Source organism: Bombus fervidus, chromosome 18 (genome assembly GCF_041682495.2).
Source record: "Bombus fervidus isolate BK054 chromosome 18, iyBomFerv1, whole genome shotgun sequence".
NCBI classification, from domain to species: Eukaryota; Metazoa; Arthropoda; class Insecta; order Hymenoptera; family Apidae; genus Bombus; species Bombus fervidus.
Genome location: NC_091534.1, coordinates 1,137,403 through 1,164,422, shown reverse-complemented (window position 1 = coordinate 1,164,422; position 27,020 = coordinate 1,137,403). Strand labels below are relative to the sequence as shown.

General features: G+C 37.7%; 1 protein-coding gene and 1 pseudogene across 1 annotated transcript in view; both read right to left on the bottom strand.

Annotated features, from left to right (window-relative positions):
- Positions 1-27,020, bottom strand: part of Dip-lambda (Dpr-interacting protein lambda) — a 533,509-nt gene that overhangs the window by 397,473 nt on the left and 109,016 nt on the right. The gene's annotated exons all lie outside the window — the stretch shown is intronic.
- On the bottom strand, positions 8,622-8,741 carry LOC139996771 (5S ribosomal RNA; annotated as a pseudogene).

The following is a 27,020-nucleotide window of genomic DNA, read 5'->3' as shown; positions in this document are numbered from 1 at the left end:
ACATGGTTTCCCGCTACGGAACGGCGGTAGCGGTCTCCCTGGACGTCAGCAATGCCTTCAACTCTATCCCCTGGGCGAGGATAATGGAGGCTCTGCGACATTTCGAGGTGCCGGCGTACCTGGTTGAGGTCATCGGAGCCTACCTAAACGATAGGTGGATCACCTTCACTGGGAAGAACGGGGAAGAGAGAAGGCGCGTGGAGCGCGGCGTCCCGCAGGGTTCGGTGTTGGGACCAATCTTGTGGATCACGGCCTACGACTCCGTCCTTCGATGCCCGATGCCCCCGGGCACGGGCTTGGTCTGTTACGCCGACGATACCTTGGTACTAGCCGGGGGACGGTGGTGGAGTGAGACCGTGATTCTCGCGGAAGACGCTGTGGCATGCGCGGTGCACGCTATTCAGCGACTGGGATTGAACGTGTCGCCGGCCAAGTCGGAGGCCCTATGGTTCTTCGACCGCCGCCGCAGGGGATCCCCTCCCGATGGTTTGTCCGTGGCCATAAATGGCGAAGCGGTGCCGGTGAAGTGTCGTATGAGGTACCTGGGCCTCACCATCGACAGCCGGTGGACGTTCGGACCACATTTCGAGCTCCTGGTCCCGAGGGTGACGGCTGCAGCCAACGCCTTGTGCGGCCTTCTTCCGAATATAGGCGGAGCAGGGTCGGGAGTCCGCCGACTCTACGAGGGAGTGATCCGGTCCCGGGTCCTCTATGGGGCACCGGTGTGGGCCCAAGACCTGATGGCCAACCGTCGCAGTCGTACCCTGGTGAGGAGACTGCAAAGGACGATCGCTATCCGAATAGCCAGAGGATATCGAACAATATCCTACGAGTCGGCGACAGTGCTGGCGGCGTCCCCCCCGTTCGAGCTGCGGGCCCTCGAGCTCTGTCGGGTGCATGAACACCTGAGGGCACCGCCTTCGACGGTGGCGCTGTCGCTGGGCGGCCTCTCGGCCTCGAACGTCCGGGAAGAGGCAAAGCTGGAGATCTGGGAGCGGTGGCGCTCCCAGCTGATGGAGGAGGACGCCAGGCGGCCACACCGAGCCGTCCGCGCCGTGCTTCCCAATTGGGAGGCTTGGAGAGATCAAGGCGGGGTTCCGCTCACCTTCAGGACGACACAGATGCTCGCCGGACACGGGGTCTTCGGTGAGTACCTGCTGAAGATCGGGCGGGAGGTGACGTCCACCTGTCACCACTGCGGGGAAGAGGAGGACACGGCACAGCACACGCTGGAGTTCTGTCCAGCGTGGGCGGAACCGCGGCGCGTCCTGCAGCTCGACATCGGCGAGAGGTTGGCTCCGGAAGCGGTCGTTGAGGCCATGCTCCGAGGGCCCCGGGAGTTTAACGCTGTCCGCGCCTACTGCGAGGAGGTTATGCAGAGAAAGGAGCGGGCAGAGAGGGACCGGAAGAGAAGAGCCGATCCCAGTAGATCATCGCATCAACGTCGCAGGGGCTCCGTACGACGCAGGGGCGCGGCGCCGCCGTCGCTGCCCCGGGTGCGACAGATTAGGGGACGTGGCGCTAGGAGGAGTGGTTCCCCCTAGCTTCCCAACTCAAACCGGGATGCCTCCCTAGACAACTACAACGGCAGGGAGATAGACGACGAGGCTGCACTCGGTAGTGATTCGCAAGAGACCCCGGGTGCACCTCCGAACGTCGGGATGACCACCGTGGGGTTTTAGTCGGTAGGAGTCCGACACTACACGGTCGTTGCTACGCAGCGCCGAGTGTCCATGAGGATTTCCCCACGATAAAAAAAAAAAAAAAAAAAAAAAAAAAAGTGTCGTGCAGTATAATATCGAAAATTGTGCAGGGTAACGAGACCACTCTTACCCTGGTCATTGGGTAAACTGTTTAATGTTCCTGCCGTGCGAGCTACTTACTGCAATATACATATATACATATATTTGTAATAAGACTCACTGCGATAGTTTTAACACGATTAAATAATTATTAATCATTATAATTTCATGAAACTTTAAAAATAATATATGGAAATACATTATAAAATCTTTGTGATCATTTGTGCTTTATATTAAAATCTACACGAAACAACGTAAATATAGCTCAAGATGGATGCTTTCGTGATGGAAAGTTTAAGAGAATTGTTATAAAATAAGGGAAAAAAGTAAAGCAGATGTTGCAAATAAATACATTGTGAATAGTAGCTTTCCTGGAAACCTAGCCTAAATGAAATGAAGATATACTATGGTCCATTAATGGTGCTTTTGAGAGAACTCAAGCTACGGTTCTCGTAATGGGGCTTTCGAAAATGCTTTCACGGTAAACCCATGAAACAGTGTTTCGCTATTCGTCCATTAAGTACATTGCATTTGAAGTACATATACGTGTATACCTTCTTCGATCGCATCTTTCCCAAATTTTCATAAATCGCTTAAAGAAACGATTTAATCTTACAAAACCATTGTGCATATCGTATCCTCGCATTTAGAAACAAACGTAGCATATTTTTCAACTAGTAACAAATTTTAATAATTCGTCAAAAAATATAACTAGCTATTAACTTTTTGTCTATAGATTGTTATATGAAAAACAAAATTTCATACAACAGTTGAAATAATCGTAAAATTGTTAAAAATGCGTATTGATATTTTAGAACATCTGATCACGTTATACCAACTCGACAGAAAATTTAATACTCGAAAAGTTCTAGTACAAGTAAAATATTTTGCTACTAATATTCTACATAGGTTTGCTACTGCATCGTAATATTCAAAATGACTACCGGTTATCTAAAAAAAAATGGTAGAGGATTTCTTGAATCGAATATATCAATTTCTATAGACGATGAACGTTGTACTATGCATATACGCTGGATTTTACACAGGATGTTCATTTGGAAAATTTACGTCCAACTATCTCGAAAACTACGTAGTTTAGAGAAAAAATGTTCGAAACAAAAGTTCCGAGGAGTAAGCGCAACCGTGCTGCTCGTTATTAATTTTTTAGCCTTTTTAAAGTCATTCAAAGGTCAACTTGGTCTTTTAAAATGGAGATCATATTTTTTCTTTACAGCCTCTTACTCTGCGAGAGAAAAGAAGAAACTTGTATAGGAAACATTTCTTTATCGCGCTTCATCTTAAAAGGATATTCGTTCGGATAAACATTTATTTCGGTTTTTGTTATTTCCAAAGCAACGGATGAGATTAAAGTGTACAATCACTGACCATTCGACTTTTTCACGAGGCCCTTTAAATACACAAATAACGAAGCATTATAAAATGTTCCAAAATCTTGGTAATTTTAGGAAAAGTGAGAATATTCTAAATACATTTCTAAATATTCCGATGTTTTGTGTATCAAAAAAGTTGTACAGATAAAAGTTGAACAAAATATCTTTTTAAGACAAAGTCCGATAAAAAGAATCACAAATTTCTTGTAAAAGCTTTTTCTTTTTTCCCGAAGAATGAGAAAAAGATGTGGTTTCCATTTGTCCTACAGATTACCTTGAAATTGGCTGAAAAGCAAGAGGCAAGTTGCATTGTTTTTATTTCAAACATTTTTTTCTAAAATGCGTAGTTCTCGGGATAATTGGACATTTTCAAATGAGCACCCTGTATAAAAATGTTTACCAGAGTATGAAGTAGTTTCCAATCTAATAGTAGATCATAACGGTAGATTATTATCTGCTTGATTTGTGGCCAATTGTCACGCGCGTGACGTAATTCGTTGTGAATTATATATCATTGGAGGAATCTATGATAGATGTCTATAAATAATCCTTGATAATAGTTTCGTGGAAATGAAAATATAATATTTTGATTAACGAACGACTCATCAAATGCCTCGGATTAAACCAGTTTTTGCCAAGTACCTAATTCGGTTTCACATAATAATACACAAATACTACAATAAAATTGTCTCTCATTACTATAGAGTAGTTACGAACACTCGAAGGTCTGATTTCTGCGTGTATTTATACATGGAATTATATTTTGCTTCGTACACGGCACTATTTGAAAATTTAGTTTTCTTCAAAAACGGATATTTAAATAAAAAGAGTTTGTAGCATAGTTCCGATCTTTGTTAAACAATTTTTCTTTCGTATCATGTAGAAATATGTATATATATATATATGTGCATTTCTATACTAATATTTCGTACCAGTCATCGACCGTTTCTCAATTATCAAATTATCCAACAATTTCTTAATCTTTGACTTGTAACTATTGTTTAACGTTATACGGATGAAAAATGAGACTAAAGTTCCGATAAAGTCGGTCTTTTAAAAAAATTGCCCTATTTGATAAATATATACTATGTAGCACATGATACAATACCAGTATTGACATAATCGTCACAGCAAGCGCACTTTGGCATGCAATGACATCGCTATTTTCCGGTTTTGGCCCATTAAACCTCATTGACGGTGCGCGTTTGAATTTTCATACGGTCAATATCGTCATGCGAATTAACCATATTACACGGGTCAATCACACAGCTATTTTCATAGTCGCTGAATTAATGTATCCCCAAACACGTTTGATGTATTGTGATATGTCGCAGATAGACCCATTTACCGCTTAGGTAGCTGAATCGTTGCAACTGATCGTGCTAATCAATTGGAACCAATTGATTTCCATGGAATAATTAGTACAAACGAATAGTTTCGATGAATCATTCTCTCTAAGAATCCTATTACTTTGTTATTAACTGCCAACAATGAAACAATAATTATCCAGGTAACAATCATCATTGTGTATTGCGTACGTAAAAATACACACAGGCATCTTCATACAAACCAGATAATTTGCATATTTGAATTTTTAATCTTTCTTTTAATTCGTAATTTGTAATTGTTGAAGTGGTCGCCACTTCTAAGAAAACTCTACATCTGGTCTTCGGTTTTCTCAAACGCTGAGGTCATCGATAGCGCATAGACAAAAGAATGCGTCGATGACAGACCATAAGCGGTACATGTGAGACGTTGGCTTCAGGGTTCTTTTAGTCTCAGGGTAACATAGCTAGTGTCACGTCGGAAACACAAAAGATCGCGAAATTAACGGATCGCCGGTGATCTGCTCGCGTCGCGGCACGAACAAAATGATTCTTTCACGAATAGGGTGAAGAAAATAGAACTTCGTATGCGAAAATGAGATTTATTGCAGAAATCCAACAGAGTGACGGTTACAACAGCGTGGTTCGGAATGTTAGAACAGACAGCTTTGAGATGCTACGACGGACTGTTTTAGCGCTGGTTTAGGAAGGTCCTTCTACCGATGGTCTAGTCTCTTTGGAGGGGCTTCTTTAGTTATTGTTTTAACAGATGTGGTATGCAGGGTGTTCGGTCTATCTGGTTACTGAGCGGATGGTCTGGATCTGGACCAGCTTACATTGTATTCCACACTTTGTACTTTAATATTCACAATATATATATATTTACAATACCTTACAATTTACCCACGCGTTTCTTTGATTCCACATACACCAAATAACCTCAACAGTAATCTTCGTCGATATGAGTATTTTCAGCTACTAGAACTGTTAAAGAATGCAACGCGGTGACTTTATGATACAGCGAAGCAGACACCTGGTAAAGATTCGTCTTGTCAGAGATCGATCATTGTTCATCTGCTTGTTAGAAAAGTATCATAAAGTCATATCCCGAAGGATCTTTGAGTTGGCGGAACCGCCCTGTTGTCAAACCATCGTCCACCCTGAGACTAACTTCTGTACCTCCGCTCAAGGGGAATACGTCGCCACTGACCCGCTGGACCAAGGTGACCGCAAAGTTGGTTGACTGCACATGTCGATGTTAGCAAGACAGATAAGATGGCGGAATCTTCGACCGATTATCTTGATTAACATCTTGAGTCGACTGTGAGTGTGTTTCGACTCGTATGCTGTTTATAATCGTTATAAACGAAGCATCATCAAACGAAATTGACATTTAAGAACAGAATTAATTAGAATCTCGAAAGTAATGGGCATTGCTTGCAAAATGACAAACATTTTGAGCGAAAGAGTGGGAAATGCTTAATTTCTCATGTCGCTACAAATTATCATGAATTTTTTACTTTATGTTATTTCATTGACATGTCTAAAATCCATGTTTTATTAGCTACAATAGTACGATGATAAAAATATGTTACTGCTATCGGAAAATCGTCGATGACCTTGAAAATTCGAAAAAAAAATGGCTCCGAGGGTAAAACACGAATCGCAATAATACGTATTAATCCAAATAACTTTTGACTCGTACAGTTTTCTGTATCTGCAGAAGTAACGATGATATTAAAAGCGAACACGATAAACGAAACATAAATGTGGTTCGAATCGAAATTACGAATGACATGTGGTTCGATTCATTTCATTACTCTTACCCATCATTTCGTCGAGGAGAAACGACCATGTTATTTCAAAAAACTGGGATAACTAGATGCATTCATGCTATTTTTAATCTGTTACTCCATCTGAACCAATAACTTTTTAATGTGTATAAAATATTCGTATAACGAATAACGAACTGCACTCTTTAATACAATAATATTATATTATTACTTTTTGTAGTATTTAATAATAAATTAACGATAAATTGTAGAAATCCATCGAAAGAAACGCAAGTGTTCTTCTTAACGCCTTTATCTACTAACGTCTTGTCTACCTTTCATAATTGCTATACGAAATATTTTCATTATTAGTGGATTTATCAGAATTTGTTCTAGTGCTTGTCATAAATAATGTTATTTCTAAGAACCTGCAAACCGACGATGTTTGATATTTTCCATCTTTTATTACAGTAGATTTTCCGCCGTATTTTTAACTTTTGCGTGTATCAGTCTAGATAATAACAGGGAAATGAGAACATTTACGCAAACAGTAACTGAGATACGCGCTATTCCTTTTAATGTTACATCTTTGTAAATTTTCTCGTGTTACTATACGGTCGTTGTACCTCATGGAATGTTTGTAAACATTTGCTATTGATACCTCTACCCTATTCAGAGAGTACACAAGATATTAATATTCTCGTGTTATCTTCTGCATAGCGTGTACGTGGACAATGCACGAAGAATAACACGTAGCATCATGAGTTAGAGTAACGAGGAAAAGTTTGAAATGCTCTTAATTTACGTTGTAATCGTGTTCTACAACGGCTAGTGAATCGTAGTCGATATTATTGGCATTTTTATTCGAAAAGAATAGCGCACTTTATCGATTTCAATGAACTTGAAATATGTTGTCGAAATATGTTAGCGTTCTGAGAAAACGCTTTAAACGATTAAATTTAATTTATTCGATTTAACAATCAACTTTTCCTATAGCTTTTTCACGTGTATAAAATATTCGGTACGCACAAATAATATACGGAACAATTTTCAAGCAGATGAATTTCTATGAACGAAATAGCTGCATATTTTTTATACTAAAAGTTAAATTATTTTCCGCAGTAAGAAATATTAAATTAGAAGAAGATTCGATTTCGGAACAAACACGACGTAAACAATAACCATCGTTGCTCGACGATCAAACATTGAAGCGGATACAATTCAAATGCGAGGCTGTTTCTCAGCTTCTACAAAACGGGTCGAGATGAAACATATCCAATTTTCTTTCCAAGACACTACGCTATATAACAGAGAAAACCCGATCGAATTGTGTTCGGTAGTTTTTACGTGATGCGAGTACGAACAGACAAACAAGCAGAGAGGCAACATTTTTTTAAGTTAAAATTAGTTTTTTGGATTCCATAGCTGATGAGTCGTTCCTGGATATCTGCTTTATTTCTTATTTATTCGATGTACAGATACAACTCTTTTACTCTTTCTATAATTCTGCCACACAAGTGACTGTATTTTTTACCTAAATTTAACTCATTGGTGCTAATCATCTTTAATATAAAAAAATAAATCAGTGGGCCAAACTCGTAGATTGGGTTAGATTGATATCTGGCTGGATATATGTGTCTACTGATGTTAATTATTATTATGTATGTGACGAACACGCCGATAAAACAGTGCAACATTTCATACGTCAATACATTGCTTGAAAATTATTTTCGGCCGGCTGCTACTCTATAACCCGTCCATTTTTCTTTTTTATTCATGTTGAAGTGATTCTCACTTCTAGGAATACTTTACATCTCTAGTGTTAGTTTTCTTAGTCCTCGAAGCCATTCGAATTCTTGCAGTATGTAGGTGATAAGGATTCGCGAATTCAACTTATCAGGAAGTTTGTACTTGTATTTGTATACATTAAACAAACATTTTCAAAATAGGGTTTATCAAAAATCATGGTACAAACCGAAAGCAGAAGATTCTCGTGCAAAAGTAAATCGAAAATGTGGATTGACAATTTTTGATACAGGGCTACAGGGTTTTCAAGAAAATCGACGTTGAAATTGTATCAAGTACGGATGCACTCGAGAGGTAACGACAGCCGATCGAACCGGTTCCTTCGTATTTGGGTACTTTGTTCGGTGGTACTCGATTCCCAGTGCAACAGAAGTCGAAAATTAGACTGACGGTTTCTTCAGCATATCGAGAAACGTGACTTCTTAGTTTGAAAACGTGTGTTAATTTATTTGTACGTGTATCGGAGAATGACACAATGTATGGTGACAGTCGTGTCAAAAATATATTTTTTTCCAAAATAAAAAATGCTAACACCACACGGAGTTCCCAAGCGGTCACCCGTCCAAGTACTATCCGTGCCCAGCGTTCCTTAAACTTTCGTGATCGGACGAGAACGAGTACATTCAACGCGGTATGAGCGTTAGCTGAGGTATTTTGTTTTATTATTTCATATTATTGCATTAAAAAATATTTGCAAAACATACAAATATGTATGAATATAAAAAAGATATGCAAGATCTTGGCTTCGTTTTCAAAAAAATGGACTGTAAAGTCAAGTAGAGGGAATTTCATAATTGATTTTCGCGAAAACAAAGCGAAAAATATGTCATTTTACATTTTCGACTTCATTTCGTATAATACTATATTACGTATAATACTTTTATATCGACTTCTTTTCATAGATTTATTTATAACGATTGAAACAGGGAAACGATGATTATTTAATTAGAGCTTAATGTAGTAATGTAATACAACTGAAACAAGTAAATTTATACAACTACTCAACTTCTGAATGACAACTCACAACTCAACTCACAACTCACTACAATCGACAACTCGCAACTAATCCGCAACTAATGAACGACTAACTGACTTTCTCCACCAAGACATTCCCTTATCACAGTTTTCGTACTCCCACCACAAGCACGTGTTTCGCAGCCGTCCATGACCAGAGATGGTCACGTGCGCCTTTTCCAAGTGACTACTTTTTCGAAGGACCACATGGCCCATTGGAATTTCCACTTTCTATCTAAATCGTAATTCGTAGTCCTAGCGAGTTTCCTCTTACCATTATTCCACGATGCTACACTATTTACAATACAAAGATAGAATATTTTATTTCATACACCACATTGTGAAAATAAAGATATTTTATTTTTTTTAATACTATTTCGCATTTAATATATTTTTCCTATAAATTTGACCGAGCACTGGTCAAACACAGTGGAGGTGTAGAGCGAAATCGTACTGTCAAAATTAACATATTCGTAAAGAAAATTAAAAAATACAAATTATTTAAATATCTAACTAGTTTTAATTATATAAATATCTAACTCATTGGTTTCATCAGTTCCCTGTAAAATACTATTTCGAATCAATTTAAAGTCTCTTACACAAGAAGGAAATGTTTAACGAGTTTAACCACGATTAAAAAGGTGTCTTAGTCAATATTAAAGTAGTCGAGTAATAATCTTTTAATGTTTCAAAAGTCATATACAGCAAGTAGGAAGATACTTATTTGCTGACAATATTGACACAATTTAACGAAATAACAATACGTGTCTGATATCGATGATACCGCGCTCTGTAACTTTATTAATTAACCTTGGGTAACAGATTTACGAGGGAGAGCAGTGACTCAATGCGCGAAGAACAAGCGATGAGAAAGTCTTCGACGATTAAGACGAGATTACGAAGCAACTGAACAAACTAACTATCGTACGACGATACGAACGGTTAACGATACATTCGTCCGCGAACGCGTGTCGATGCTGCTCGCATTTGAAAGACCCGCACTGAGACTGTTTACCAATCGTTCGCTCATTAAGACGACACTTTCCTCCACGTGTGCTTGAAGATACTGTTCACGGCTGAAGCTTTCGCACGCGACTGTCCACTGGCCGTTACGCCTGATGGAACGACTCTGTCTCCACCAACACTTGCAGCCATGTCCACGCACGCTTCAAGATGTTGACGAACCAAAGAAGGCAGCTGAGAAGACCATCGACCGATCGTTACGACTGACGAAACGATTTTGTCTGCACGAGCGCTTGAAGGGCACTGAGAGATTGAAACGGTTTTTTACTTCACGCTTAACGATTCGAAGGCACGCAGATTGACTCTCTGATCGATGTTCGCGATTGAACGACTCGAACGATGCCGCGTGAGACTCGAGCGGCCGTCCAACAAGGCTTGCTTTTCAAAAAAATCGCCAATCGGCATATTCGCTCGCAAGGCATCGTTTACTGCGCCAATGCGCTCCAAGCGTGATAGATCCTTAGCAAGAAGCGCGTGATCGATACCTGGACAAGTCTGAGGCTTCGGACCGTCAAAATCCGTCAATTATCCTTCCAAGAAACTCACGTTTACGTCACTCTCGTCTGTTGAAACTAGAACGAGGCATAGCAAATTAAAAATGCTGCTACGAATCGTTTTAGCTATTAAAGTACCGTTCTGAAATAGCGCCTCGACTGCGAAAGCGACTATCGTGAGTCATCCACGAAACTTCTCGCGCTTTCGTTCCTTTGGACGGAACGATATGTATATTTAAGAAAATAATAATGCAAATGTTAATGTAGGTGGAATTGTTTATAATCTAGGAACACAGAAGGTAAAAATTTGAAAGCGCAAGGTTTGTTGTCTTTGAATTTTCAGCCATAAATATCAACATTACATGAATCGATAGTTGGAGTATTATATTTAATTGTTAAGGTCAAAGTTAAAAATAATAACTAACTTGAAATGATTTTTAAAAATAGAGTTTCAGTCGATAATATCTACCATAACAGCTATTTGTACAAGTTTTTAAGTAGTAGTAAGTGTTTTACACAAAAATAAATGTTTTTTTACATTAGAAACATATATTCTTATGCAAGGGATACAAGTAAGCGATTATATTGTAAATGTCACTAATAAAATTGTAATTTTCATGAAACCATCCATATTCGGTTGCATTACGCATAATTAGCCATATTGAACAGGAATTAAAGCGACGCCTATTTTGACAGTTAATTAATTGCGCTGGAAAGCTCCGATACGGCATGGATTAATACGCTCGTTGGTCAGCAAATTTTGTAAAACTAGTCTTCATTAATTGGATCAATAGGAATTAGAGGATTTCTGAAGATACCGAGTGGACCGTAATTCGTGGTACGAGTGGGATAAGGAAGAGTCATTCCATGGCCGAAGATAAATCGAAACGATAAAGTGTCTTTCATGACACAAAAATCAATGTTTTAGACAATTTGTTAAAAAATTGATTTTCAGAATTGATCGAGTATCCGTGCATTTAACTAATACTTTGCATGGTAACTTTAATTCTAAGACCGTTACTATTATAAATATGACAATAATCCAAAACAAATATATACATAATTGAATTTTTTTTAATAAAGAAACTTGCGATTGATTTTCAAAGTTCAGTTCTTTATCTCTAGATTTTTCATTCATTTCTGAAAAATAATTTAAAAAGATATATTTATTTATTTATTTCTTTATTTAGAAACTTACAAGCACGTGCAATGTCCATTGTTGCAAACAAAAGAAAAAATATAATTTGGGAGGAGTCGGATAATAAGAGTACAACAAAAGAATAGGGCAGCAATTACAAATTTAAGTTGTAAGGCAGTACAGCGACGATCTATAAAAACGCGTTCGAGATTGGTGACTTTGAACAAAAATCTTCCGAATGCCAGAGAGATTTTTTGCATTTATTACGAAAAATAAGTAAAACTAATCAATGTAGGAACAAGAAAATAAATATTAGATAATTTTTAGCTCAAATCGATTAACATCGACCTATGGAGAAGTGAAATATACAAATAAAAAAAATTGAAGAAAATGATTATCAATTAAGAATATACTGAAAACAAGAAAATAATTTTTCCAATGAGGTGTCGTCAAGGTAATTGAACGTAATAAGAATATACAACGAGAATTGTTAAGCACACGCGACAATCCTATAAAATAAAAAACTGGCGGACTCATATTAGCTTAGTTGCAAAGTTTCAGAGACTCTCTATTGATTAGATCAATTTTGGATTCATGATTTCAGTCGAACATTCTTCCATTTTTACTTTATAGATACTAGAGAACTGTGTTCTTTAGAAATTAATATCTTTAGTATTCTGATAGAAAATAAGCACGTGTAGAAGCTTCCTGGCTGGTCGAGAAGTGAGGAAAATTTCGCTTACAAAATTTCACTTAGACAGACGGACAAACAGAAAAGTAAGCTAAATAAAAGCCATTAAAATGGTTTGAGACAGACAGTCCGACGTCTTGCACGTCGCGTTCACCTTGTTTAAATCTCCTTGACATTTTCTCGTAACGCTTTTTTTGTGAAAAAGAACTAAAAAAAACTACTTAAGTACTTATTGTAAGTGGTGAATAAATGAACAACGTAACGGAAAATGTGAGGAAATGTTAGAACGAAGTGATAAAGTGCTGGAGCTCTTGTCGACATCCAAAGAAAAGTTATATATTTCGAAAATTATCCAGTTCTTAGTGATTTTATCCCAATATTTTAAATTCTTTTTGTCCACGAACGAACAATTTTAATTCCATTAAAAATAGAGTAATTACACTTTGCAACTATATCGCTATACTTCTGTAAAAAAAAAAAAAAAGCGCACAGCACGATGATGATAAACAATGCAAAATTTTCCTTTAGTTCTTTTTTTTTATCTGCAATGAGAACAGAGTTATCGTCCGGCCCAGTTTATGGACTCGCCCGGAATAATAGATCGAAATTGGGGTTACAATTGTTGGACCTTTGCTATTTTGTTAATATCGGGTAGCATTAAAAGATCACTAATCGAATTTATCGTTTAAAATTCGCTTTCAAAGCAAGATACTTCAGTGGTTAATATGATTTAAAACGCGTTAGGCGAAAACGAGGATGCGCAAGAGTGACGGAGACGCAGACACGCTACTAGGAATAGTCTGCATTCGAGATGGCTCGACGTCCATTAAACTTGCAGTCTTTTTATCGAGTCTGACCCCTCTCTGATACGGCCCAGGCAGGGACGGCTCCTCTTTTCTCTTTTCTCTGGTAACTTTCAAATGGTTCGCGATCGTCGTGTCAAACGGCGCCGAATGGCGAGCAGTCGAATAAAGGAGAGAAAGGAAAACGAGGAAAGAGCGGTAGCTACATGAATAGAAAAACAGTGATACACCTAGACAGGTAAATAGAAAGTGGTAGCGAGAGGGAGAAAGAGGGCGTAGAAGGGGCGGCAGGGGGCAGAAAGGGCATAGTGGGGAAACTAGGAAACTTAAAAAGACGGCAAAGCTATTGCATCAAAGGGACGGCAGAGAGTCAGATCAGCGTACAAAGACGATACGTCGACGCAGCTCTGTTATGTGAACGCCACTGACTCGATTGGAAAGGCTGGATGCGAAGCTGAAGCTGCACCTGAGAAATGCGGTATTTTCATTGAGAATGTTCCGATGGCTATTCGAATGCCTTTTAAAACAAAGTATTTTCTTCTTTCAATTCTCCAATGACAATCATTCGCAATTTCAAACGAGTCTTTAAACTTTTAATACGAACCTATCGATTTCCTGTTTAATACTTTTACTGGACAGCCTGGATATTCCAGGTGTACCTAATCTATATATCAGGGATCAACAAGTTTTCTAGGTATGTACGCACCTAGCATACACGAACGTCGTGATTTTCTTGACAAAGGTAGAAAGCAGAACAAAAGGGGAGAGAAATTTTTCTCTGTAGGCCAAAGATATGTATTTCTATGAGAGAGCAGGTAATTAGAATGTCCGTAATGCACGCGATATGTCAAAATCCGACCGTGAATATATGAGCTGACGCTGCATACACGGTCATAAATTCTTGCGTTGGCAGGCAGTGAACTGGCGTCAATGGTGCTTCGTCGATGACCGAGTGGAAACGAGAGAGACGATGTTGACAGAGCAAAGCAGAAAATCAAGTAGCTAGAGAGACGAACAGAGACGGGTGAACGCGATCGAGCGGACGAGAAGGGTGAGGGTGATATGTGTCTGGACGCGAGAGGACGAACACGGATACAGAGAATGAGATCTATATATTATATAGGATGTCGGGAAGCGTATAGGATCGTGTGTACGCTAGAAGGAAGAGAAGAGAAGAGAAGAGAAGAGAAGAGAAGAGAAGAGAAGAGAAGAGAAGAGAAAAGAGGATGAGCTCGCGCGTCGCTATACCGAGATTCGCGAACGTATGAGCAACTGCGTGTACGCACACAAGAGACACGTTTCGAGTGTAAGTAAAGCCGTGTACACAAGGGTGTCGGGGTTAGTGAAGCGGTCCTCTGTAGTCGAATATATGCATATTCAGGACTTGTTATGTAGCTGGCGATATGGCTGCAGGCCGGTCGCTGTGACGCGGTGGACCACGCCGGAGATACTGGGGGATAGTCGGTGACGGACTGCCGGACATCCGACCTGTTACCCCCTCGAGCGTCCTCCACATCAGCCACCTCCTCTCACGCCTCCTCTTCCCCAACTTCCTACCCCCTTTCGACTGGTAGCGAGCGGAACGTTGCCCGACAACGTCCTCTCTACTCGCGTCCCTTCATCTCCAATAGCTGATTCCTGGTTGGTACGCCGTAACTGCGTGTGCTCCAGTTGATCGGTCAATCGAATCGCTACGATCTATCTGCGGACGATCACGGCCCTTCAGTCTGGTTACGTCGATGTTTCGACTAGTCAGGATGTCAGATAAATTGTACAAATGATTTTGGAATCAGCTTATGTCTCGCGTGCACACGTGCTTCTGTGATATCAACTATCCCGTTAATACAATGCCAAACTCACTGAATCCTGAAATTAATTTTCCCCGTGTGACATTCTTTGCCATTTTCCTTTCAAACGTACCGTTTTTTCTTGACAGTTTCCTCTTAACGTTCCTAGCGACGCCTTACACACTTATGCTTTCCTTATAGATTTGTAAAATGTCTACTTCATCTTGGAATGTTTCGTTAAATTGCCGAATATGCGACATACGAGCAGAAGAGCAGGCACGGAACAGCTATTTTAATTAGTATCGTAAACATCGTTGATTAATATCTGTCAATTAAATTTACACACATTAAATATTGTACATTTCGTGTTTTGCGGTGTACATGTTTTTACTTTCGATCTGTCTATAGATCCTACACGTAGTTGCGAAGAAGAATGAATGTACGTACGTGACCCCTTAATAAACAATAGAACTTTACGTCTGAAAGGTGAAACTTGTCGTTTTAGCACTCGAGTAGCTTTTAAATAGTTGCTGATCTATCGAACAAAGTCTCTTAGCAACTTAATTACCGAACTCACCGTTGTAAAATACGCAGCTAGACAAGTGAAACTTTTAAACGCGGAAACTTGTATCGCTTAATCAGGTCTTAGGGAAGAAATAATATCAGGATTATTGAAAAACTTTGAGAGATATACTTTAAAAATTGCAATACATGTTGTAATTATTTAGGCAAATTTAAAGAAAAAATGATTAAAAAATCCACGAGTTTTTAGTACTTAAGGACAAAATATAATCTCCTTAGAAAAGAAGATTTACGTTATTTTCCATCCGTTTATGTTTCCTTTTCTCTTTTATGCGTTTACAGTGCAGCGCTATCGCGCCTGAAAAATCAAGAAAAAGGTCACGAAAAGTATTTATAACTGGGATTCGAGTTGGTGTGAAACTTTTTGGACGATCCTGCGTCAGCATTCTCATATATTTCCCATGGTAAGCTTCAGGCAATGATCAGGTACCAAGCTACGTGCTCGACATCTTCAACGCTTTCTCGAAAGACGAAGGATTTCGCTTCTACTCTGAATAAGCTTCACACATTCTCCTGGGTGCTTGTGCCATTCACTTAACTCCTTTTTCTTCCTGGTATTTCTGTATGGAGCTGTTTCCGGAGCACGTGGCTTTATCTCGCTCAAGTTTTGTACACGAATACTCGTCTATATATGACGATTAGAAATGCATCGAATCGATTCCTTCGCTACGCATTTTCGAAATTCTTAAACGATAGATTTACGCGAGTACCTCTTTCAATTTTCGAGATACGGAAAAGCTTTGTTTGAGACAAAGGTCGTATGCCTTTGGAATTCACCGAATAAGATCATGCCGATAAAGCTGTGAATATCGTGTTTTAGGAGCATACATTGTGACTTTTCATTTTTCACTCATCAGAGCTACATCGTAACCCAAAAGAGCTATATTATCATAGGTAATCTTCAAATCTTTCAAGCACGTTCGCGAGTTCTGTCCACCGTGTAATGGCTCTCTATGAACTACGCAACTTGCTGTAAACATTTCTCCTCTTCTCCAAAATTCAAGAAGTTGTTAACGTGGCTCGGCTTAGGTGACTGTATGATCCTGTATGTTGTATGTAATTTATTTATTTGATATTCTTTTATTAATACCACTTAGTTTATTATACTGATTACTCGAGGAACAAGAGATTCTTCTGGCATAGCCTTCATCTCTTTTTATATAGTATACCATGTTCATTCCTGTTCATTTAGATAACTCTTCTGAACATTTACTTAACGTATTTATCGTTATTTTGCGTAATTAAATACATTCACCGCCATGACGGTCATCGATGACTGTCACTGTGCTTCCCATTTACGCAATGTGCTCCACTGGTGACCGACGCGTGAAAAATATTTTAAAATACGTACAACATGTAATTACTTACGTATACCCAACACTATGATTATTCCTTAACAGTTGTAAAAGAGCGTAACAAACAAGATGTATTGGTAGAAAATGTGATACATTTATTTAAGAGAAATATTACATGGGCATATTACGACAAGCCGCAATAAAGTATAGCAAGCGATAGTAAAGGTTGCTAGTACAGATTCCATAGGATTAGGTTACTTTTTTTGTAGGATCTTTTGCAAATTCTCAATTGAAATTTTTCTCATTCACTTTATAGCATCTGTTCGTTAAGGCCAATAAATTATAAGATATAAAATTCTCGTTAGAATAATTATTTCATTAAATTAATTTCTATTCGAGGAAGGCACGTTTATATTTCTGACTTATTCTTCAAAGACTGACCGTTACTAACGAAAGAAAGAAAAACAGAAATATGTTGATTAAACTTTTACAGTTACACACACACTCACTTCCTGCACTAATCCAACAGCATCTCTCGCATTATCGTCTTATTTCGCATTATATTTCCAGCCGTTTGTAAGAAGTAGACACATACGTGGTGTTAACGGAAACACGTTTGCGTTGTGTGAAAATACACCTGGCGGTGAACGTGCTAAAGAGCTATGACGAATGAAAGGTCTAAAGGAAGACTACGGGAGGCTTCAAAGGGTAATTAAAATAGAGGTACTGTCAGGTAAAATTCTTTTATTAAATCGTTTCATTAAACGTTCAAAACGGTGATCGTTCACTTTCAAACATTTGTCCTCTCGTGTTCTCCAATAGTCGTTAAATCTCTTGTTCCTCAAATATCAGTCCTCTTGTATCATTAAAATTAAAAGAATTTAAAAAAGCATTTTATGCGGGCGATCCTGTATAATTTCTTCAAATATATTTTTGGGAAAAGCTTTTAATTTACAAATGGAAAGTACCATAACTCGATTAACGTAAATTTATTTACCTATTATTTATAGTATTGTTAAATATTATCCACGAGTTTACATAAAAGTACACAGAATTTAATTATTAACGTCTAAATAATATTCTAGACACTAGACAACGCATGTAACATATTCCATTTCCGGAAACTGTAAATAGGAGTATAACAAACAGGCATAGAGAAATTTTTAAATCGATTAAATAATATGCTTTATAAGAATTTTAATGTTTTCCACTTTTGACTTTGTATTATTTACATCAGTAGTTGTTAATTCAAGATATTCTTTCATATCCTGACTTTTCCATATTTTACTTGTGGAGAGACGATAGCCAATGAAAATTCAATTAAAACGAAAGAATTTATCACGTACAGTAGAATGTGTAATTAAAATACAGTTAGAGTATCAGCAGCCCGAAAGTTTATATTGTTTAAGTTTCCAATATATAGCGAAGATAGTATAACAATGGAATGTGAAAAATTCCATTAAAGCCATTTAAGCGTTATTGCTATTTTTCTATCAACTTTCAAAGATATGCATTCAACTATACGTATATTTTAATTAAAAATATAAATAGAAGTGTAACTATAAATCTAGACACGATAAAACGTAACGTTGTCCTTTTTTCCTCCTTTATATGATTGTGTCATATTTTTATTTTTTCTTTTTTTTTTTCGTCTTTACCAAAATTAATTTTCTTTATCGTTTGAAACTTTTATACGAATCAAAATTGCACGAAGAAATATTTCTTTCGACTATTTGGGGGAACTATTTGACGATGTATTGATTTCGTGTTTATAGCGTGAAAACAAATAATTATAACTATACAGAAAAGAGCATACCTCGCCGATTTTAACGAGTTTTTATACATGTCACATCGTCCCTTGGCATTTCCGACATGTTTACAAAATTTCAATTAAATTTAGTTTTCATCACACTTTTATATAAACTTAAGTCATTGATGCCAATCATCTTTAATATAAACAAACAGAGATAAATTAATGAGTTATTGGGTTGAGTTATAGGATCTTTATTTTATGCAATTTTTTAATATATCGTAAATTCGATTACTACCATTTATCGTTATTTACACATATCACCAAACATACTTTTATGCACAAACACATAACGTTATTTAATATCGTGAGAAATTAAGAAATAAAAAATGTAATTTGCAAGTGGAATTAAATTAAACGATCGAAGGCAAAAGGTAATGCAGTAACGTATCTATACCGGAACGTTCGTGTTGAGGTTATTAGATGTATGTGAACAAAGGAACGCGTGGATAAATTGTAAGGTAGAAAATATATTTTAATACAGAAGTGTAAATACAAGTCGGAATATAATTAAACTGCTCCAGATCCGCACGCTAGCAGCGTTACCCTATGACTGAAAGCCCTGAAGCCAACGTCGCCTGTCTACTGTTTATGTTCTGTCTTCGTCCCAGTCTTTTGTCTATACGCTGTCGATGGCTTCAATGCTTGAAAAAAACTAAAAGACCAGATGTAGAGTTTTCTTAAAAGTGGTGACCGCTTCAACAGTTTGTGAATCATATTATTGGTAGCGTATGTACAACTATAGCGTAGAAGCGTGTACATGGCTATAATAAACTATGTCTAAAATTTATTCAGCATTTTACGACAAAAATGTGACTTTTTGTCAGAAGAACGACATTTAGGAATGTTATAAAGGACACGATATCCTGACGCAAACGTCAAATTCAATCGATGAATTACATTCATAGTGAAGCGTTAAATCTTCTTTGCTTTTATTCGTTTGCCGTTAACGTTGAAAATTTCATTCGAACCGACAAAATTCATGTTACAAAAGTGCGACAAAAACGCTACACGGATTCCGACATACCTCGTTAAACTTTCAGTAGCGAGTGAACCTGGTAACCGGGTGCAGAGATGCCAGGAATTCCATTATAAAAAACGCCTAGTACGTGCATGCTGAATGTACTTCGACTTACGATTTCTCCCATGTTCCTTTTGCACGTTCCTTTTACAACATGCTTTATGAATGTTTTTAACCGTCCAGAGCAGAAATCTTTTGCGATAGTTCGATAATTGCCGCTATATTATATAATTACAGAACAATGGATCGTCCGATATTAAATTCCTGCTAAATACTTATGTGTAAAATATGTACTACAGCTTTCACAGTTCATTATAAAAGCCTTCCTTCTATGAAAAGTATTTCTATTAAAAGTATATTTTAAAGATTCATAATTTAAACTTTCGAGTTTATCAGTGACATTCGCCTTTTTCGCTCATACTTTAATAACTGATCTAAATATGCTTACTACAAACATTTTTCAGATAACAAGAATGTTATCTGAAGAGATGCGAACAAATGCAAAACCTCGAAAAAGATGGCTGTATGTGCATTGGATGCTTTAAATTGGTGGTGAAACAGCTCCGAAGAGATTCGAGCTTTGTTCTATTTACATTTTCCTTTATAAATTCTTTGGATATTTAATTTTTCCAATTTATTTCGATAAATTTTCAGTCATTTTCATTTATTGTAGAACTTTTGCATGTTTTTGCATGTTTATGAATGGAAATTGTAATAGAAACGTTTAAAACATAAATCGCTGTACCGAGATTCACTTATTTCTCCCTAGGGTTTGTCTTGTTGGATAGTCGGTAAGTTCTTGCAACTGTAAATTATCACGTGGATGACTATCTCCAGAAGGATATCATTTGCACGTCAGCAGAGCTGGTTGATTGGATATTGCGTAACCCTTTCGTTGCTATTTGCCTATAGTTGCTATTTTTCATATACATAGCAGGCATATCACGGAGCATTGACAGCTGTTCCGAGGATAATTGACCGCAGTGATTCAAGTTTAGGAAACGTGGCTCTTTGCTGTTATATTTTCAATTGTTTTTTTCGTGCGAGTTTTGAGTCGCAGGTGCAGTCTTAGATGTTTCATTCGTTTAGTTTCCGTTCATCATATGCAGTAAATGTCGCGAATGCGTTAATTAACGTTTCTTTGAGCACTCAAAAAAGGCTTTATCAAACTACGCGTTTAAATGTACAATCAGATCGTAATTAAAAGGAGTGAGAAGCTTATCTCCAATTCTTTTGTAACAAGATCAATGTTAACTACCGTATTAAAAATGTTAAATTGATTGATTAATTAAGATTTGCAATTGAAATAAACTGGCCATAAATATATCTATTATGCTTATATTTTACATTTCTCTTTGAAAATATTTTATTTCGAAGAAATCTCGTTTGTGTATACCAGGAATTATTAGAAGAACATCTGCAATATCTCGGCAGGTAACTAACAAAATCAATTGGTAACAATGTAAAATTTTTCATTAAGTGCAAAAGGCAAAAGAATGCTGGAAATCTGTCGTTGAACGCAGCTGATTGTTGCGTTCGACAGCGTTTTCGAGGGATGAATTTTCGACGTCGCGTCGTTCATCTTGTTTTCTTCTTGGTACAATTATCACTTTACTGTCGAAATGCGTACGTATCCAATGTGGGACACGTTGAGTGTATTACATTTATTTTTGTAGCGGCAATTTCAAAAGACTGTAATAGCAAAACATGGGTCCAATATATTCGCTGTTTTCATTGGGGTGGCGAAGAATGTGCTTCAGATGTGTCATTCGCGCGTTCAACGTGTAGGAGAGAGAAAAAAAAAATATATTAAACCTTAAACTGTAAAAGTATTTCATGTCCGGGCTACTTCGACCAGGTTAAGTTTCTCGCAAGTAAGTAGAAAACCTTTTTTCGCCCCACCTGCGAAAGGTTGTGTGGCAAAAGTTTTAAAATGGCCTTAATTTAGAACGTTTGAACATGCGATATGAATTTTTTGGCACTTTAACAAATATTACCTACTGAAAGATGCATTGAATAGGAAAGTCTCGCGTTTACAGCTTGAGGATACCGTAAACACGTTTACAGTCTAAGAGTTGATATAATATAGTGTAAGTTAAAAAAATAAAATTTATTTATCTGTATTTTTTATTTAAATAAATGTTCCTTTCTCAGAGAAATTTCTCTTCTAATTCACCGCATTTGGCTTTTTCTATATTCTTTGATGATAATAGAGTTTACTTAAACTTTTGCATAGTTAACTATTAGTATACGAAGATTAGTCGTAAAATGTCAGAAAAATGCTATGTAAAGCTATTTCGCTGATCGCGTGTCTGTGCGTGTCTCTAGCGCGAAGCAAGTAAAAAATGAAACGCGAAAGACTGTAGAAATTTCAAATGAAATTGTTAGAAATCAATGCCTGGCGGAGTAACAGTTTCGTTTTTGAAGAATGAAACTCGCTGTTTCGATGGGTATCGTTCCGCAATTTCAACGATGCGTAAAAACGATTCGTGGCATTAATTTTAACGAAACGCAACTTGTTGTAGCGCGCGAATACCTTCAATCTTGCAAACGCTGTACGATTCGATGCTTTATTGGTTAACTTTATTCATTGAAACGTTAGTAGCGAAGCGGAACGTAGCACGGCGCAATCAATGCCTCAGTCGCGGTTGCATAGTTTGCGGATCTCAATTTCCGTATCAGTTTAGTTGCCTATTTATACTAGCGGCTAGCCTGTAAGCTGCGCGGCTTTTAAAACGAAATGTTTGCGTCGTCCAAAAATTAGACAGACTGCCTCCAATTTTTTTTTTTTTTTTTTTTTTATACCACGAGATTCGTGACTTTATGTGCGGAGCAAAGCTGTTTCTACCAAGGCCAACTCTCGGTCGGCCATCACAAAGCATTGGCATCGTGCGAAATCAATCGCAATAGAACCTCCGTTAGATGAACGCTCGTTAAATAAACGTTTCATTCTATGAACGTTCTGCTGTTTCCACGTTCTATTACATAAACGTGTTGTTCTTTGAACGTTTTATTTATTTGATATCTTGAACATTCCATTATACGAACGGTATATTTCTCATTCGACTACTATTAAACGTGCAACGTGTCTACGTAGATGCGTGTGTAGGGTTTCTGCTAACCACAGACACAATTAAGAACGAACGCGTAATTAAAGTCCATAAAAAGTTAAATTTAAAAGACTGCGATAATATGGCGGGAAATGCTTGGTTGGACGTAGAGAACAAAACACCGAAGTCACTTCCGTTGCATGAAATGACGGAAGAAACTGAGGAATTAGATTCAAGCGGGAATGACATATTACATCGAATACCAGGATGCAACGATCGAGATAGGCCAAGCGTAACAGAGTGACAACGATTCGATAAGAAAAAATTACAATAATCGAGTACATCCTCCCCACGGAGTTACCTTGCAAAATGTTTTAAACAATGGTGACGAAGCGAATAGTCCAGATGAAATCTATGACAGCAGAGACGAAGATGTACTACTGTTCCGAGGTGTTTCGAGCTTAAATGGTTTCAAGTCCGAAGAGAATGTGATTTCGCTGGCAAGAAAATGTGGGATAAGTTTGTTTCCTTTGATTTCATTGAAAAGAAGGAGGACCGAACAATAGCGCCTTTTTGATTTTCTATTCAATTGTATTTAAATTGTACTTAATTGTATTCAATGTTACCTGCGAACAAGTTGTACTTATTTTATTTCAGTTTGTCCGCGATCTTAAATCGGACGAGTGCTAAACGCTCGTTCTGTTATGTGAAAATCCTCTTATGCGAACACTTTTGTCCTGCAATTAGTTCGTATAATGGAAGTTCTACTGCACTCGAAAATCCATTTACAGACACGCCGCTACCATTTCAAATAAATATTAACTGAAATAATATCCTCCTTTAGGATATCTAAAGGATTAACACTATGCGAGCATCGATATTGCGAGAATATTATTAAATTGTTTACTTAAACGAAAAGAGGCCACGTTTTGCAGAGGTAACGTTATGATTATAACATTGCGCAGGAATTTTCATCTACAAGTAACAGTTACCTTCTTCGGTAAAACATAATAAAACAGCTTCAAGTTATTTTAATCCTTGTTACATGCAAATCAATGTCGAAGATAAAGCTTCTTCCACAAGCGTTAGTTCAAAAATGAGAAAGGAATTGTTGTTAGTCGTCTAGACGAGAAAAATGTTCCAGCAAATCTTCAAGCTATCTAGTTGACGAATAAACAAGTTTAGACAAGAATAAATTATATAAGTAAATTGCAATTTAAACGAGAAACGAATACGTTGCGTTCAAGATTTGGTGTGCGAGCAAATTCCTTTTACAATAATATTTTTAGTGTCGATATTTGAAATTTCAAAGTACATCGAAGTTGCCTACTTATGTATGTAAATATGAATAAAACGATTAATATTTGATTTAAAAATCATAGTGATATTTTTCGTTTCGAAACCTTTTTCGAGTATTGGTGCGAGAGATTCCACAAATTTGTGACCTCTGTCGTCTGGCCAATTTTTGGACACGATGGAACTGAAAAACTGAAAAACTGAAAAACTGTAAGTTTCAGGGCTGAAACGAAACCATGAAAGATGGGATGAGAGATGATGGAAGAGAAAGGGATAGAGAGAGATACGAGTTGTTGGGTAACGGGCAGATGAAATTGAAAGCATAACGTCGATTTGATATGCGAAACAAATGTGATAACAAACGCGCTGCACGTTGCATAGAAATTCTATAGCAACACGTTCGAACGCAATGTAACAAATTATTCGAAAATCTGATTTTGTGCCCGTGTTGAGAGTACGAAACAATTTCACTCGCCATAGAAAGTATTCGCGCAATAATCAGCTTAAAACGAAACTTTATGTAACTGCGTTATTTATCAATTGCAGCGAAAAAATTACTTGCAGATATTCTTCCATTTTTCTAGAATAAATTTTCTACAAAATAAGATTCGAGTATTCTCGAATGGAAATACCGACAAACAGTCATAAATCGATTTATTCCTAATTACATTGTGTTTATTTCAGCGCGGTTCTCGTGGTTTTAAAAGCTCGTTGTTACTCGCTTTCAGACATTAGAGTTCTAGCGCTTGGTGTCGATAACAGAGGTCTTAGAGCACCAGAGCTATTAGCAAAAAGTAGAATAACGCGTGCATTGTTTCAACGAAGACAACGGTCGATAATAACTCTCGCAGCCAAGTGCAACTCCAAATGAAAAAAGAAAAAGAGACAGTTGAAAATGTTTCGAAACAAATTCATACTGACCAACGCAAGATAGATGTATGCTTACTGCAGGAAACACATAAAACGGTGCTCAGCTATTTCAAATAAATCAGGAGAGGACCAGCAATTCTAGTACGCAAAGGAATAAAACACTATCCCATGCGGGGAATAAAAGAAACATATGCACAGACCGTAGCAATAAAAATATACTTGGGAACAACAAACTAGCCAAAGGACATCTGCAAACAGATCCATAACACAAACAATGATGTAATATAGACGATACAAACAGTGCGATCAGAACGCTAATAAAGAACCTCAGCGTAGAAAAAACTGGTTACGTTTCGATCCCGGGGAAAATTCTAAAAAAACGTAACGCCAAAAAACAATACTGTTCGACGAGACACACAATACAATACCTGCCATCGCAATGGAAATCGCAATGGATCTCATTACTTCCAATACCTTGCAAAATATTAAAAAACGTTATACTACGTCACCTGATGAACTTGTTCCACTCCAGCGGTTTCGCTAGATCCACGAGCTAATCCATTTAATAACAGGAGCCTACACGCGGAAAAAAGTTGAAACTGTGTCTTTCTGAACGTAGGCAACGCTTTTGATAAAATAGCACATTACGAATTAGTAAAAAATCTTAGCAACAAACTACCGCGCCATTTGGTAAGCGTGTTGCGTAATTACGCAAATGATAGATTGCTGCAAGTTGAAATAGGCAACGAGAATATAAAGCAGAGTTTCCTATACTCTTCCTTACATTTCTTAAATTTCTTTACCGCAAACCCTCCTAAAGAAACGAGGAATTCAACGCTGATATTTGGTGACGATACCATAGTCTACGACATCGGAGACAATTGTACTACAACAGGATATTTAACGCACAAAATTAAAACTACTACATTGATGGATGGTACAAAAAAAAATTACAATCAGCCCACAGAGAAGTAGAAATATTTGCTTCGCATTAAATCGGCAAGAACAAAAGGCGGTATTTATAAACCAAACAATCGTACCACGGACAACGGAAACGAAATATTTAGGAATTGTACTAGATAAAAGATTAACGTTGGACTGTCGCATAAAACACATAACAAAGAAGATAGCATTCGCCACGAAACAACCGTATTGGCTAATCAGGAGGAAATGGAAACTGAAGATAATAGATAAAAGGACACTATACACTACAATGATTAAACCAATACCCGCGTATGGGCCACCTCTCTGTAGCACAGTTACAAAAGGCAACCGAAAGAAAATGAAAATTGCACGATCGAAATTATTGAGAACGAGATGCTCGTGCACCATGGTGCGCGAGGGACGATAACAACGATAATAAAAAACATACATTCCCATCAGTCGAATAAACTCCTAAAGTCATCAACGAAAGACATTGCGTTAGAATCAATACGCGCCAAAATCCGACGATGAAACACTGTGTGATACTATTACCAAGAGACTACGTAGATCGCACTCAGTGGAAAAATGCCCAGTACCTTTGGTGCGACACTGGCGAAAGCGAGGGAGGCAAAAGAATAGGCGTAATGAATGAATGGATCGAGCGAATGGTAGCAAAATAAGTTTCTCAAATCAGTAAAAATTCTATAAATGAAGAAACTGATTTATAGAGGAAGGAGATTAAAAAAAAAAAAAAAACTACCAAGTGTTGGTTCATCAACTTGCCGAATAAAAGAAGCAGATGCCAATGAAACAGGTCAGTCGTAATATTTAGAAAATTACGATTAGTTTCCAACACGAGTTTCAAGGATACTGAAACTCGGAAAAAGAAGGGAAAAATATTGGCCTTCTACATCTTCTTTCACACGAACAGCACAGAAACTTTTCAAACATTGTTCGTACTATAAATACCGAGCTCGGCTAATTAAAGTATTATCGGTATCAACTACCGCACGAGGTGTGTGGCAGCGTATTGCAAGAACGTGCAAAGAAGTTACGCCGGGCGCACTCGAGGCAAACTGCCAAACATTCCGACGCCTTTTGGAAACTAGAAAGGTAGAAAGGGTAG